The sequence below is a fragment of the Cherax quadricarinatus genome, chromosome 49, assembly GCF_038502225.1.
Source record: "Cherax quadricarinatus isolate ZL_2023a chromosome 49, ASM3850222v1, whole genome shotgun sequence".
Classification (NCBI taxonomy): Eukaryota; Metazoa; Arthropoda; class Malacostraca; order Decapoda; family Parastacidae; genus Cherax; species Cherax quadricarinatus.
In genome coordinates, this window is record NC_091340.1 from 4917102 (window position 1) to 4931849 (window position 14748).

Below are 14748 nucleotides of genomic sequence, written 5' to 3' on the forward strand. Positions count from 1 at the left end.
GTTGGGCCACGGGATGTGCTCCCAGAGTTTCTCCTTCCCCTTGGAACAACATATGAAACACTACCAGACCGCATGCTACGTCGTACATACTGGCGCTTCACTGGGGAATATTCACTCTCACTGTCACTAGAACTGCTTTCAATGACCTTGAAATCACTATCACTATCACTGCTATCATCAGGGTGTTGTACACGACCAAATAGTTTCCTCTTTCGTCCTGGTACAGGCGAACGTGAACGTGAACAAGCCGGCACAGCACCAGAGGTCGAAGGTTGTGGGTCATCTGGGTTTTCGTCACTATTTACGTTATCCTGGGCACTTTTTTCGGTAACACTCACTTGAAAACCCTTGAATTCACTGTCACTGACACTTTCATCGCTGTTAGAGCTATCACTTGGGAACAAAAGACCTCCAATCCGCCGAGGAGTGAGGAACTTCTTACCGAGAGGCATGGTGAAAATGGACTGACAACATGGCGTTCCCACAATGCACCGCTAGATCCCAGATTTTTTTCACAGGGTGCACACCGACCACTGAGACCCATTCTCTCCCGTGTAGGCCTACCAGGCCTTTGGCGCTCGATTTGAAGCCGCTAGAATTTGTGCGTATAAATACGTCAGAAACATTGGCTCGTAAGACGTATTTATACGTCGGAAACAGTCAAAGGGTTAAGGAAGCTGTTCTTGCAAAAGGTGCAACTGTGATTACGAAACAGCGACCGCAAGTGTTAGAAAATGTTGAGAGATTGTTACTGGTGTGGATAAATGAAAAACAGATAGCAGGAGATAGCATCTCTCAAGCTATCATTTGTGAAAAGGCTAGGCAGTTGCATGACGATTTGGTAAAGAAATTGCCTGCAACTAGTGGTGATGTGAGTGAATTTAAGGACAGCAAAGGTTGGTTTGAAAGATTTAACAATCATAGTGGCATACATAGTGTGATTAGGCATGGTGAGGCTGCCAGTTATGTTGTGCGACAGAAGTCCAGTGACTCTCAAGCTGGTCCTAGTGGCATTAAAAGAAGAAGGGAAGTAACCCCAGAAAAGGACTTGCTACCTCAAGTCCTAATGGAAGAGGATTCCCCTTCGAAACACTAGCACCTCTCCCCTCCTCCCATCCCATCAATCATCACCAGATCTTCATTAAAGGTAAGTGTCAATTATTTTATTGTTATTGTAATTATTCTATTGCATTAAACTTAATATTTCACGTAGTAAAATTTTTTTTTTCATACTTTTGGGTGTCTTGCACGGATTAATTTGATTTCCATTATTTCTTATGAGGAAAATTGATTCGGTTTTCGATATTATCGGTATTCGATGAGCTCTCAGGAACAGATTAATATTGAATACCGGGGGTCCACTGTAATTATTCTTTGACAAGTTATAATGTAATAATGAAAAAGATACTTATAATTCAGTATTGAAACTATATATGACAACATTTCACTTGATATACAAGCTTTGTCAGTTCACAGCAAGAAAAAGTTTGTAAATTACACAAAATGCTGTCATGTGTAAAGTCCCCATACCGTATTAAAGAGTTTTCTTTTATTCCAACTCATTGGTATTCACATATCATGTTGCCTGTAATAGTGTCTTCACTTCCTTTCTAGTTATTTCATCAGATTTCATCTCAGCTACTTGCTGCAAGTTTTCCTAGATCAGTATAAAAAATTTCTGTATACTACTGTACATGTATATAGTAGGTCCTCGAATAATGTTTCGTTATAACGTTGAAGAGAAAGAATGAATGAATGAATAAATACAAATTATTGTAAAATAAAAATTTGCATAGTATTTGATGATCATACAAATACACAACAATAAATGATGTGGTATGAAAGCACTCTGTGAGCCCACCTTATTTGTTATTGTCTCAATAACAACACTGCACTAGCCAAGGAATCGAACCCATGCTGCTTTGGCCTGCCTCATGGTGGGCGAAAACACATGACGCCCTAATCCACTGGACCATACCACTCGTTCGTGGTCACAATAATTGTTATTGTCTGTTTCTCAACTGTGTGATGGTAGGAGGTGCTCCTTGCAATTTTTGCATTGCAAACATTGATTCCTTGACTTAACCCTGCTGTAATGGGTACTAAGGTTTACTGTGCACCCCTGATGTCTGTGGCCACAAAACACAGAGAAAAAGTGTGACATTAGAAACAAAACTATTAGTTTTAAAAAGGTCTGATGAAGGACAGTGAGGTGTGAATATTGGAAGAGCTCTTGGTTTCGATATGTCAATTTGCTTAAAGTCACAGTTTCTACAAACCTATTGATGACTTTAAGTGAGGCCTTACTGCACACTTTTGAATTTTAGCTTTAGTATTTATTACTTAAGAGTTCTGGTCTACTTTAACACTCTTATTATCAGCATGGAACCACACAGCTGACACCTCTTGGGATCACACACACATCACTTCTCCCCAGTCAAGCTCCTCATCTAGTACACTGAGGATACTGACTGAAGAACAAGGCCTATTACACATTTTAAATTTTATCCACCAGAGGTCAGACCTGTTACAACTGCAGTAGCTGGAAGACACCTGCTTCCAACACATGTGTATAGGCTGACAACCAGATATCATGAGGACATTTGGCAGGTAGAGTCTGCATTGCACACCTAAAATGACTCTCAGTCCTGTGATGTGACTCCATACTTCATCAGTAGCAGCTGAAGCCATCTATTGCAGTGACATCTCACATCCAGACTTTTAATATGCACCTGTAATTGTAGATTACCTAGAATTAAATTGTTTTCACAATCAAATCATGAAAACATGCAAGCCTTTCTATCACTCAACATAACCCTAAATAAAATTTTAGTCTTAGTACTATACTTTTTTTTTTTTTTGCATTTATGGTAGTTTATTTTATACAGTACAGCCTCTCCTCACTTAGCGACGTACTCATTTACTGTACGACAGGCTCTGTGACCAGTATGCATACCTAAATAATGTAGTACATTAGAGCTGATTTCTTCTATTAAGTTTATTACAATATACAGTACACAACTGTATAAACATTTAAAAATATACTAAAAATGTTATAAATGATGCAAAGGTGACATTAAAACAATATCAAAGATGGTGGACACAAACCCACTACAATTATAATATGCTCCTTGCTTAGCGACAAATTTGTTTACCGACATGGTCTGAGGAACAGAACTCCATTGCTAAGGGAGGAGAGGCTGTATATCTAATAACAGACAGTACACGTATTTTTCAGCAAGTGTCAACATTTTACTTTGTCTACCAGTACATACTTTTTCAAGTTTGCACACTATAAAACAGTTGCAAATTCAAATTTTGGCCAAACATATGTTGTGAACATCTTTTTTCAATATTTCCCCATACATATAAAATATTATATCCAAAGGTTATTTTAAAGTTGAAGTGTTGCATATGAATATCACACTACACCTACCATCTGACTTACGACCTGCTCGACTTATGACCACTCGACTTACGACCGTGTTTTTTATGCCAGATTTCTGGGAAATAAACAACTATTTGTGTTGTACAGAGTGTTTATCCTAAACCTTACAGTATAAAATGCAGTACTAACAGCATAAAAAGTAAAGTAAAACATGAAATACCAAAATAAAACAATAAAATAAAGTCATTACAAAAATGTTTTGTTGATATTCAGTAGTAAAGTTCGACTTACGACCATTTCGACTTACGACCATTTCGACTTACGACCGGTTTCTCGGAACCGAACTCGGTCGTAAGTCGGATGGTAGGTGTATTTCTTTCATACATGTGATATTCCAGTAACGTTCTTGTCAGCAATGATTCACAGGCCCCTATCTTTGTTGGATTTAATATGTTCATACATAATATATACTTTTTGTGTAGGTTAATTCACTTCTTTCTATTTCTTAACCCTTAAACTGTCCAAACATAGATCTACGTTTTTTTCAACATTTGAAAGTACATAAAAAAGTAATCTTTTTTTTTTTTTACATTTGAAAACGTGTAAAAAACTTTGATCTACTTTTTTTTTGTTATATTTGAAAATATGTAAAGTAAACGTAGATCTACTTTTAGAGCACTACGCATATGAACGTAGATCAGCTTGGTCAGTTTAACCCCTTCAGGGTCCAAGGCCAAAATCTGAAGTGGTGTTCCAGTGTCCAAGAAATTTTAAAAAAAAAAAAAAAAAAAAAAAAAAAAAAAAAAAAAAAAAAATCTTACAGAATTAAAGAGCATATTTTTGTGAAGGTAATAAGACAAAAAAAAATTCTGATCAGTACTTACCGAGATACAGCGCCAAGAAGTTTGTCCAAAATGATGTGGTGGCGGCAACATCGACGAATTCCACATACGCGCATTACTTTATTTAGCGGTTTTTATAGTTTTTTTTTTCTTTTCTTTTCCAATTTTTTTCTTTTCCTACTAACATTTGGGGCCTGAGAGACCAATACTGTATATAATGTATATAAATAAACTCACTGTATTGAACACAATAACTGCACTAAAGTTATTATCATATTATTGTTTACCACTGTTGTTATTACAATAAACATGCACAAATCTTGTATAATACTAATGTTCTATCATATATTTACATATTTACAATCACTGGACATGGTTTTAGAACTGCTGGAGCTTGTGGAACTCCTTGAAACAAGGCACCATACACAGAGGCACTTTACATTCCTCACACATAAACCGAGTGTCTTTGCGTCTTTGTTGCCATCGTTTTGTTTGTGCACAGACGATGCATCTCTTCTGAGCAAATTTCTTCTGAGTTGAAGGAAGCTGTATTATGAAATGATCACCTTCCCTCCTCAAATGCTTGGGTATATCCTGAGTAATTCGAGGACCTTGTTGTATAGCAGGTGTTCTTACCTGGTACTTCATTATGAGTTGTCTGACAACAGACAAACAAAATTCACCATACAGTGGTCTGTTGCCAGTCTTTATTTGGTACATATTATATGCATTGAGCATTGAAATGTCCATGAGATGGAAGAAAAGTTTCATGTACCACTTGTAACTCTTACGAACACAATCAACAAAACCAATCTGCATGTCACATTTGTCAACCAAGCGCATGTTTTGTGTATAATCAATCACTGTCACTGGTTTTCGAATACGTTCATTAGTCACTCGATCAACTTTGCCACTGTCTTGCATTTCATTACGGTGAATGGTTGTCAACAATGTGACATCTCGTTTGTCATGCCACCGTAATGCCATGATGTCATTAGCAGTAAACACCTGCACGTCATCACCACGAGTACCTGCGTTGAGCCTGGGCATATGTTTACGATTAGAACGCACTGTGCCACACACATCTGTCTTGTTCACTCGCATGAAATCACTGAGTAATGGGCTTGTGTACCAGTTATCAGTATATAATGTATGCCCCTTACCAAGATAAGGTGCCATCATGTTTCTCACTACGTCACCTGAGATACCCAATAACATCTTGGTATCTTTCAATGTTTTACTTCCCGTGTATACAACAATATCCAACACCAGGCCACTGTCACAGTCACAGAGTACAAACAGTTTTATACCAAAGCGTTTCCTCTTGCTCGGTATATACTGCTTGAATGACAGTCTACCTTTGAACAAAATCAAAGACTCGTCAATTACAAGATTCTTGAATGGATAAAAGTATATGCTGAACTTTTGTTTGAGATACATGAAAACATTTCTAGTCTTGTATAACCTGTCACTTCTGTCAGGCCTGGTTTTGTCAGAGAAGTGCAACATACGTAACAGTAAGACAAACCTGTTCACTGGGATGATTTCACTGAAGACCGGGGTAGAAATTAGCCGATCTGTGGACCAGTATGCTTTTATATTATGCTTATAGACATGAGGCATAAGCATTATTGTTGCAAAAAGCAAATACATTTCTGCAACAGTCGTCTCTTTCCACTTGTGTAGTCTTGACTGTGGTGATATGATCGTATTTGCCATGGTGTACTCAAAATACTTATTACTTTCCCTGACAATAGTTTCCATCAATGGCTGGTCAAAGAATAATTCAAAGAATTCCAGTTCATTGGCCGTGGTTCCAAGGGGACAAGTAGGTAGAATTCCACTTTGAGAGTCATCAAAGTGGTGGGGCTTGAGAATAAAATTGGGATTTTGCTGCCAATCCCAGATACGGTTTGCTGGTGGATACTGGACATCATAGGCTGGTTGTGGGGGTGGTTGTGGTGGGCTGGTGGCTGATGCTCCGCTTTGTCCTTGAACTGACGAGTCAGCAGCGTGGGTCCCAGCCTGGGCTGGTGAGTCACGTATGGCAGTGCCACTACCATCACCACTACCACCATCTACTGATGCCTGTGGTCTATCCATGCCAAGTGTAGCCACATCACTCCGTCCCCTGGGTACAGCATAGGGTACACTACCCGAGCGCATGCGGCGGCGAACATACCGACGCTTCACTGGTGAATATGATTCCTCACTATTACTACTCGAATGATCGTCAAGCGCAATAAAATCACAATCCACGTCACTATCATCATCATTACTGAAGTCAGAGGCCTGGCCACGCGAAAATATTAGTTTTCTCTTGCGTTGAGGCACAACTGACCGTGAGTCACGAGTGCCCACACCAGAGGTAGAAGGTTGAGGATTGTCAGGGTTTTCTGCACTATTATCGATATCCTGGTCATTCCTTTCGGTCACTAACTGATAAAAGCCATAGAATTCGTCTTCATTTCCACTTCCATCAGTGTCAGAACTATCAGATAGGAAGAGGAGAGTCCCAATTTTCCGGGGAATGAGAGCTGACTTGCGACGAGGCATGGTGAACAAGGGTAACTGAGCCGGCGTTCCCACAATGCTATGCGGGCGCCTAGATTTTTTGTTTATGGCGGACACCCACCACGCAGATCCGTTCTCTCACATGTAGGCCTATGAGCGCTTTCGCACTATATTTGACGGCACTAGAATTTTGGCGTTGATCTATGGTTTGGACACTCAACGTGAAGCCGTAGATCTACGGGACGGACCCTGAAAGGGTTAAGGGTTAATACATTACACTTACAGTATCCCCACTGAATTCCATCCATCTGTTACTCCACTTGTCCAGTGTTTCTAGGTATACTGCAGGGATACACAATGTACTGTAATTTTCATTATTATGCATAGAATTTTCTGCAATTGTAATCATATTTAACTAATTTTTTATTTCCTCTGGAATGCTGTTTATATAAATTAGAACTTACTGTAGACTATATGAGCAAGTGTTGATCCTTGTTGCACCTCAGTGGTGTTATTACTCCACAACACTGTACCACATCACACTGTTAATGCAGTATTTACATTTCAAGCAGGGGATCTCTCATTCACTGCAAATGTTTGTTTTGCAGTTTCCATGTAAATCTCACGAGGAACTCTTACCAATAGCTTTCTTGACATCCATATGACTGCAAATTGCCCATCCATTTGATGTATGTACATGTATCAAATATTGTTTACAGGAATCTCTTGACCGAAAACTGTTTGCAAATTACGTAGTAACTTTTTATTTTATCCTCTTTGCTAATGCATGCATGCATGCATGTATGCATGCATGCATACATGCATTATGTATGTACATGCATTATGTATGTACATGCATTATGTATGTACATGCATTATGTATGTACATGCATTATGTACGTATACATGCATGTATGTATGTATGTATGTATGTATGTATGTATGTATGTATGTATGTATGTATGTATGTATGTATGTATGCATGCATGCATGCATGCATGCATGTATGTAAGTATGCCTCCCAGCATACCTGGAGTTTACCTGGAGTTTACCTGGAGAGAGTTTCGGGGGTCAACGCCCCCGCGGCCCGGTCTGTGACCAGGCCTCCTGGTGGATCAGCGCCTGATCAACCAGGCTGTTGCTGCTGGCTGCACGCAAACCAACGTACGAGCCACAGCCCGGCTGATCAGGAACTGCCTTTAGGTGCTTGTCCAGTGCCAGCTTGAAGACTGCCAGGGGTCTGTTGGTAATCCCCCTTATGTGTGCTGGGAGGCAGTTGAACAGTCTCGGTCCCCTGACACTTATTGTATGGTCTCTTAACGTGCTAGTGACACCCCTGCTTTTCATTGGGGGGATGGTGCATCGTCTGCCAAGTCTTTTGCTTTCGTAGTGAGTGATTTTCGTGTGCAAGTTCGGTACTAGTCCCTCTAGGATTTTCCAGGTGTATATAATCATGTATCTCTCCCTCCTGCGTTCCAGGGAATACAGGTTTAGAAACCTCAAGCGCTCCCAGTAATTGAGGTGTTTTATCTCCGTTATGCGCGCCGTGAAAGTTCTCTGTACATTTTCTAGGTCGGCAATTTCACCTGCCTTGAAAGGTGCTGTTAGAGTGCAGCAATATTCCAGCCTAGATAGAACAAGTGACCTGAAGAGTGTCATCATGGGCTTGGCCTCCCTAGTTTTGAAGGTTCTCATTATCCATCCTGTCATTTTTCTAGCAGATGCGATTGATACAATGTTATGGTCCTTGAAGGTGAGATCCTCCGACATAATCACTCCCAGGTCTTTGACGTTGGTGTTTCGCTCTATTTTGTGGCCAGAATTTGTTTTGTACTCTGATGAAGATTTAATTTCCTCATGTTTACCATATCTGAGTAATTGAAATTTCTCATCGTTGAACTTCATATTGTTTTCTGCAGCCCACTGAAAGATTTGGTTGATGTCCGCCTGGAGCCTTGCAGTGTCTGCAATGGAAGACACTGTCATGCAGATTCGGGTGTCATCTGCAAAGGAAGACACGGTGCTGTGGCTGACATCCTTGTCTATGTCGGATATGAGGATGAGGAACAAGATGGGAGCTAGTACTGTGCCTTGTGGAACAGAGCTTTTCACCGTAGCTGCCTCGGACTTTACTCTGTTGACGACTACTCTCTGTGTTCTGTTAGTGAGGAAATTATAGATCCATCGACCAACTTTTCCTGTTATTCCTTTAGCGCGCATTTTGTGCGCTATTACGCCATGGTCACACTTGTCGAAGGCTTTTGCAAAGTCTGTATATATTACATCTGCATTCTTTTTGTCTTCTAGTGCATTTAGGACCTTGTCGTAGTGATCCAGTAGTTGAGACAGACAGGAGCGACCTGTTCTAAACCCATGTTGCCCTGGGTTGTGTAACTGATGGGTTTCTAGATGGGTGGTGATCTTGCTTCTTAGGACCCTTTCAAAGATTTTTATGATATGGGATGTTAGTGCTATTGGTCTGTAGTTCTTTGCTGTTGCTTTACTGCCCCCTTTGTGGAGTGGGGCTATGTCTGTTGTTTTTAGTAACTGAGGGACGACCCCCGTGTCCATGCTCCCTCTCCATAGGATGGAAAAGGCTCGTGATAGGGGCTTCTTGCAGTTCTTGATGAACACAGAGTTCCATGAGTCTGGCCCTGGGGCAGAGTGCATGGGCATGTCATTTATCGCCTGTTCGAAGTCATTTGGCGTCAGGATAACATCGGATAGGCTTGTGTTAATCAAATTTTGTGGCTCTCTCATAAAAAATTCATTTTGATCTTCGACTCTCAGTCTGGTTAGCGGCTTGCTAAAAACTGAGTCATATTGGGACTTGAGTAGCTCACTCATTTCCTTGCTGTCATCTGTGTAGGACCCATCTTGTTTAAGTAGGGGCCCAATACTGGACGTTGTTCTCGATTTTGATTTGGCATAGGAGAAGAAATACTTTGGGTTTCTTTCGATTTCATTTATGGCTTTTAGTTCTTCCCGCGATTCCTGACTCCTAAAGGATTCTTTTAGCTTAAGTTCGATGCTTGCTATTTCTCTGACCAGTGTCTCCCTGCGCATTTCTGATATATTGACCTCTTTTAGCCGCTCTGTTATTCTTTTCCGTCGCCTGTAAAGGGAGCGCCTGTCTCTTTCTATTTTACATCTACTCCTCCTTTTTCTTAGAGGAATAAGCCTTGTGCATACATCGAGTGCCACCGAGTTAATCTGTTCTAGGCATAAGTTTGGGTCTGTGTTGCTTAGTATATCTTCCCAGCTTATATCGGTTAGGACTTGGTTTACTTGGTCCCACTTTATGTTTTTGTTATTGAAGTTGAATTTGGTGAATGCTCCCTCGTGACTAGTCTCATTTTGTCGGTCTGAGGCTCCACGCATACATGTCTGAACCTCAATTATGTTGTGATCTGAGTATATTGTTTTTGATATGGTGACATTTCTTATCAGATCATCATTGTTAGTGAAGATGAGGTCTAGTGTATTCTCCAGTCTAGTAGGCTCTATTATTTGCTGGTTTAAATTGAATTTTGTGCAGAGATTTAAAAGCTCGTGTGAGTGTGAGTTTTCATCAGAGCTGCCTCCTGGTGTTATTACTGCAACAATATTATTTGCTATATTCCTCCATTTTAGGTGCCTTAAGTTGAAATCCCCCAGGAGCAAGATGTTGGGTGCAGGAGCTGGAAGATTTTCCAGACAGTGGTCAATTTTTAACAGCTGTTCCTGGAATTGCTGGGATGTTGCATCCGGAGGCTTGTAGACTACCACAATGACTAGGTTTTGGTTCTCGACCTTTACTGCTAAAACTTCCACTACGTCATTTGAGGCATTAAGCAGTTCTGTGCAAACAAGTGACTCTGCAATGTACAGGCCAACCCCCCCCTTTTGCCTGTTCACTCTGTCACATCTGTATAGGTTGTAACCTGGGATCCATATTTCGTTGTCCAAGTGATCCTTTATGTGGGTCTCAGTGAAAGCCGCGAACATTGCCTTTGCCTCTGCAAGCAGTCCACGGATGAAAGGTATTTTGTTGTTTATTGCTGGCTTTAGACCCTGTATATTTGCAAAGAAGAATGTTATCGGACTGGTGGTATTGTTGGTACTGGGGGGGGATTTTTTTTCCGGCATTAGTATCTGTATCCGTTGGTTTGGAGTGGAGGCCATCGACTGTGGTTCCACTCCAGGAATGACTGGATTTGGTGTACGATTTCTGCCATTTCCTGCCAGTTTTTTTTCCTTCCTGGCACTAAAAAACCTCTCCCTCTTGAGTGGCTGTGGCTACCCAGGTTTTCCCATGGCCTGGATGTTTTGTATCTTTTTGTCCCCTTTAGATGGTATGCCTGGCAATTTAAGTTATAGCACAGTCTTTCCTGTACTGAAGAGGTACACATTTCAGGGTGAAAAAGCTTACAGGAAGGGAGTTTGCATTTTCCTGTTGTCATATGGGCATGACATTTTCTAGGGTGGTCATAGTTGCATGTCCCATCTGTTTTTCCAGATTTCCCATGCCAGCAGATACCAAGTGCATAGTATGTGCACAGGCTTGGTTTCCGTTTGCCTTGGGTTTCTGTGACTGTATTCCCTGTTGGTGCATGTTTCCCTGTCTTATTCCTATCCTCCCTAGCACCAACAATGGAGCTCCCACCAGTTGTTTTTGGTAATTTATCCTCACTATTGCTATTGGAGTCCTCTTGTTTGCTATTTCCTGCGGTATTTCTGGTTTGCAATATTGGTTTTATCTTATCTTTGACTACACTTGTTTCCCTACTATGGCTCCTGTCCTCTATGAGGTCATTTATATGTATTCCTTCCTGCGTATAATTCCCGACTACCTGGACAAAATCTCCAGCTTCACCATTACTGTCTACCAGGACAGTATCTCCAGCTTCACCATTTCTGTCTCCCAGGACAGCACCTCCAGCTTCCCCATTACTGTCTCCCAGGACAGTATCTCCAGCTTCACCATTACTGTCTCCCAGGACAGCACCTCCAGCTTCACCATTACTGTCTCCCAGGACAGCACCTCCAGCTTCACCATTACTGTCTCCCAGGACAGCACTATCAGCCCTACATTTACTGACTACCAGGACATCACCTCCAGCCTTACAGTTTGTGACTACATGGCCAGTATCAAGGGCAGTACCATTCAGCCCGGACTTTTTATGTTCCCATCTGTTGTAGAAAGCTTCCAGGTTTTCTATGAAAGCAGCTTTGATGTTATCCTCTTTTAATACCCTTGTGATTTTAGTCCACAGATTTTCCTCATTTGGGCATACCCAAAAACACTTCTCTGTTTTAATACTGCTTGTAGCTAGTTCTGGGATATCTGCACAAGGAGCGTGACACCAATTTCCACAAAAATGACAATTTATCCATGTGGTAGCCCGTTTGTTTGACTGACCACAGACTACACACAGCTTCATAATGATTTGAATGGTTGATTTACTGCAAGTCTACTAGCAACCTCTTGAATATTATATTAATAACCTTAAATGAAGCTCTAGCTATTTGTATTTCTGTTTCTAACTCTTTTTGTATATTGGACAGCTTACCGTCACGTTCCTGATTTTTAATGTTTGTGTTTATAAGGGCGCCTACAAACCCATCCGTTTACAGTCTGCTTTATTGTCCAATGAAACTGTTTGAAACCAGTCCCGGGTTCGGACCAGTCAAGGGTTCGGACCAGTCGATCTGCTCTGATCAGTGGGTCACTTATTTAAAACATACTGGTCGGTGATTTGAGCTAACACATGAAGGATCTACTGGAAATTATCTACCCGAGTAATATGTGATTTGACTGATACAAAAGTATAACTAAGGGGATTACCAATAGACCCCTGGCTGTCTTCAAAAAGGCACTGGACAGGCACCTGAAGTCAGTACCTGACCAACCAGGCTGTGGTTTGTATGTCAGTTTCAGTTTGTGTGCAGCTGGCAGTAACAGACTGGTTGATCAGACCCTGATCCACCATGAGGCCTGGTTTCAGACCAAGCCATGGGGGCGATGACCCCCGAAACCCTCTCCAAGTAACTCTATGTATTAATGTATGCATGTATGTATGCATACATACATGCATACATACCATACATACATACATACATGCATGCATGCATGCATGCATACTTCTGATCAGACGGTACCCAGGCATTCATATTTCACAGTCAAAATAATTTCTACACAAGTCTCTTCAAAAGTTACAAACAATGCATTTGACTTAGTGTGGTGTCTGCTAATATATGGTATTCTGAAGCTCTTACTTGTTTTAACACCATGTATGTTTGCAAATATAAATTATATTATATTATTTGCTGTTGGTCTTAATATCTGTGGCTTTGAGCCAACTACTGGTTTTGTTTCCGGTCCAGCATGGTTCCAAGGTGGTGGTATATTCTTATCATTTTGTGCCATTCTTCTTTGCTTCCTGGAACTAAAAAAATCACTTTTGCCTGTGTAATTGTCCCATGCAACTAGTTGATCACAAGACCTAACTTTCCTGGTTCACTTTCTATGGAATGCAGGACAAGTTGTATCATAATATAGTTTTCTTACTTATTGAACTATGACACATTTTCGAATGGAAGTACGTATTTACAGGTCTTGGATCGACATATGCCATTATTTAGGAAACCGCAGCATTTCTTTAGATGGCTAAACTGACATCTATTTCTTGTACCATTATGTCAGTGTCTGAAAACCCACTATGAATAGTACCGGCACACTTGGATGTTTTGTTGATTGTGGCCAATGGGCTTTGTACTATTTCATTTTCAGTATTTGCAACTGATTCGGTTGATTCTGAAGTAGCACTAGGGTTGGAGGCTATGAAATTACTGTTTCCCTATACTTTGTTTACATGATGTTTATTTTCCATTTTGTATATGCACACATTCACGTTTTCAGTTGAACTCAGAGCGTCACTTCGTGTAATATCCTCAGCATCTGTTTTACTTTCCTTCTCTGTGGGAGGTATACACTCCTATGGATTCATGGTTCTCCTGAAGATACCTGAAAGGCATTTCTGGGTGTCAATGCCCCTGCAGCCTAGTCCCAGACCAGCCTCCTGGAAGATTAAGGCCTGATCAACAAGCTGTTACTGCTGGCCACATGCAGTCCAAAGTATGAATCACAGCCAGTGTAGTCATGAAACCGATTTGAGGAACTTCTCCAGTTCCCTATTGATGACTCCCAAAGGTTTCTTGGTAATTCCCTGTAAGCATTGAGGGAAGGTGTTGAAGACCTCTGACACTCATCGATTTCTCTTAGTGTACTTGTCACACCCCTGTTTTCAGTGGAGATATTATGTGCCATCTGCCAAGTCTCTTGTTGTCACATGGAGTGATTTCGGTGTTCAGGTTTGGAACCAGTCCCTCCAGGATTTTCCATGTTTATATTATTATGTACCTTTCTTACCTACATTCAAAGGAATACAGTTGAAAGGACTTCAAGTGCTCCCACAGTTCAATTGTTCAGTATGGTGTATACAAGCAGTGATATTTCTCTGTACATTTTGCAACTCAGCAATCACACCTGCTGTGAAGGGGCCCATCAGCATATAGAAGTATTCCTGCCTGGCAAGAACAAGTGACCAATGGCTCAGCATCTCTTGGCTTCAAAGTTTTAGTTATCCAGCCTATCATTTTCCTTGCAGTAGCAATGATAACATTGTGGTAATCCTTGAAAGTGAGAGCTGACATTCTGTGTTGGTTTAACTTTGGTCTGAATTGGTTTGGTTCTGCTTTCCATGCAGCTTTTCTTTAATGATCAGATAGACCAGATAGAAACAGTTTTTTTTTTTTAGGAGAGATATTGGCCAGTATATCTGAAACATTTACAAATACAACTTGGTTTTTGTCACACGTAGCATACCTGATTATGTGCCAACTGGGTACACTACATGATAAGTGTACAATGTACAAGTTATATCCATGCACAACCTGTCTCACTGATACCCACATCATAACTGCCCCATGTCCCATGGGCAGTGCCGAGGTATGAACTTCCAT

At 40.9% G+C, this 14748-nt stretch overlaps 1 protein-coding gene across 7 annotated transcripts in view; it reads right to left on the minus strand.

Moving 5' to 3' along the window:
* The window catches only part of LOC128696955 (uncharacterized), a 92935-nt gene that overhangs the window by 73015 nt on the left and 5172 nt on the right, over positions 1-14748 (minus strand). For 3 of the 7 annotated variants that reach the window (XM_070095129.1, XM_070095133.1, XM_070095132.1), the window contains exon 2: positions 2631-2732. The exons of the other annotated variants lie outside the window; for them this stretch is intronic. The gene's annotated coding sequence lies outside the window, so the exon portion shown is untranslated. The remainder of the gene's footprint in view (positions 1-2630; positions 2733-14748) is intronic. 7 annotated transcript variants of the gene reach the window in all.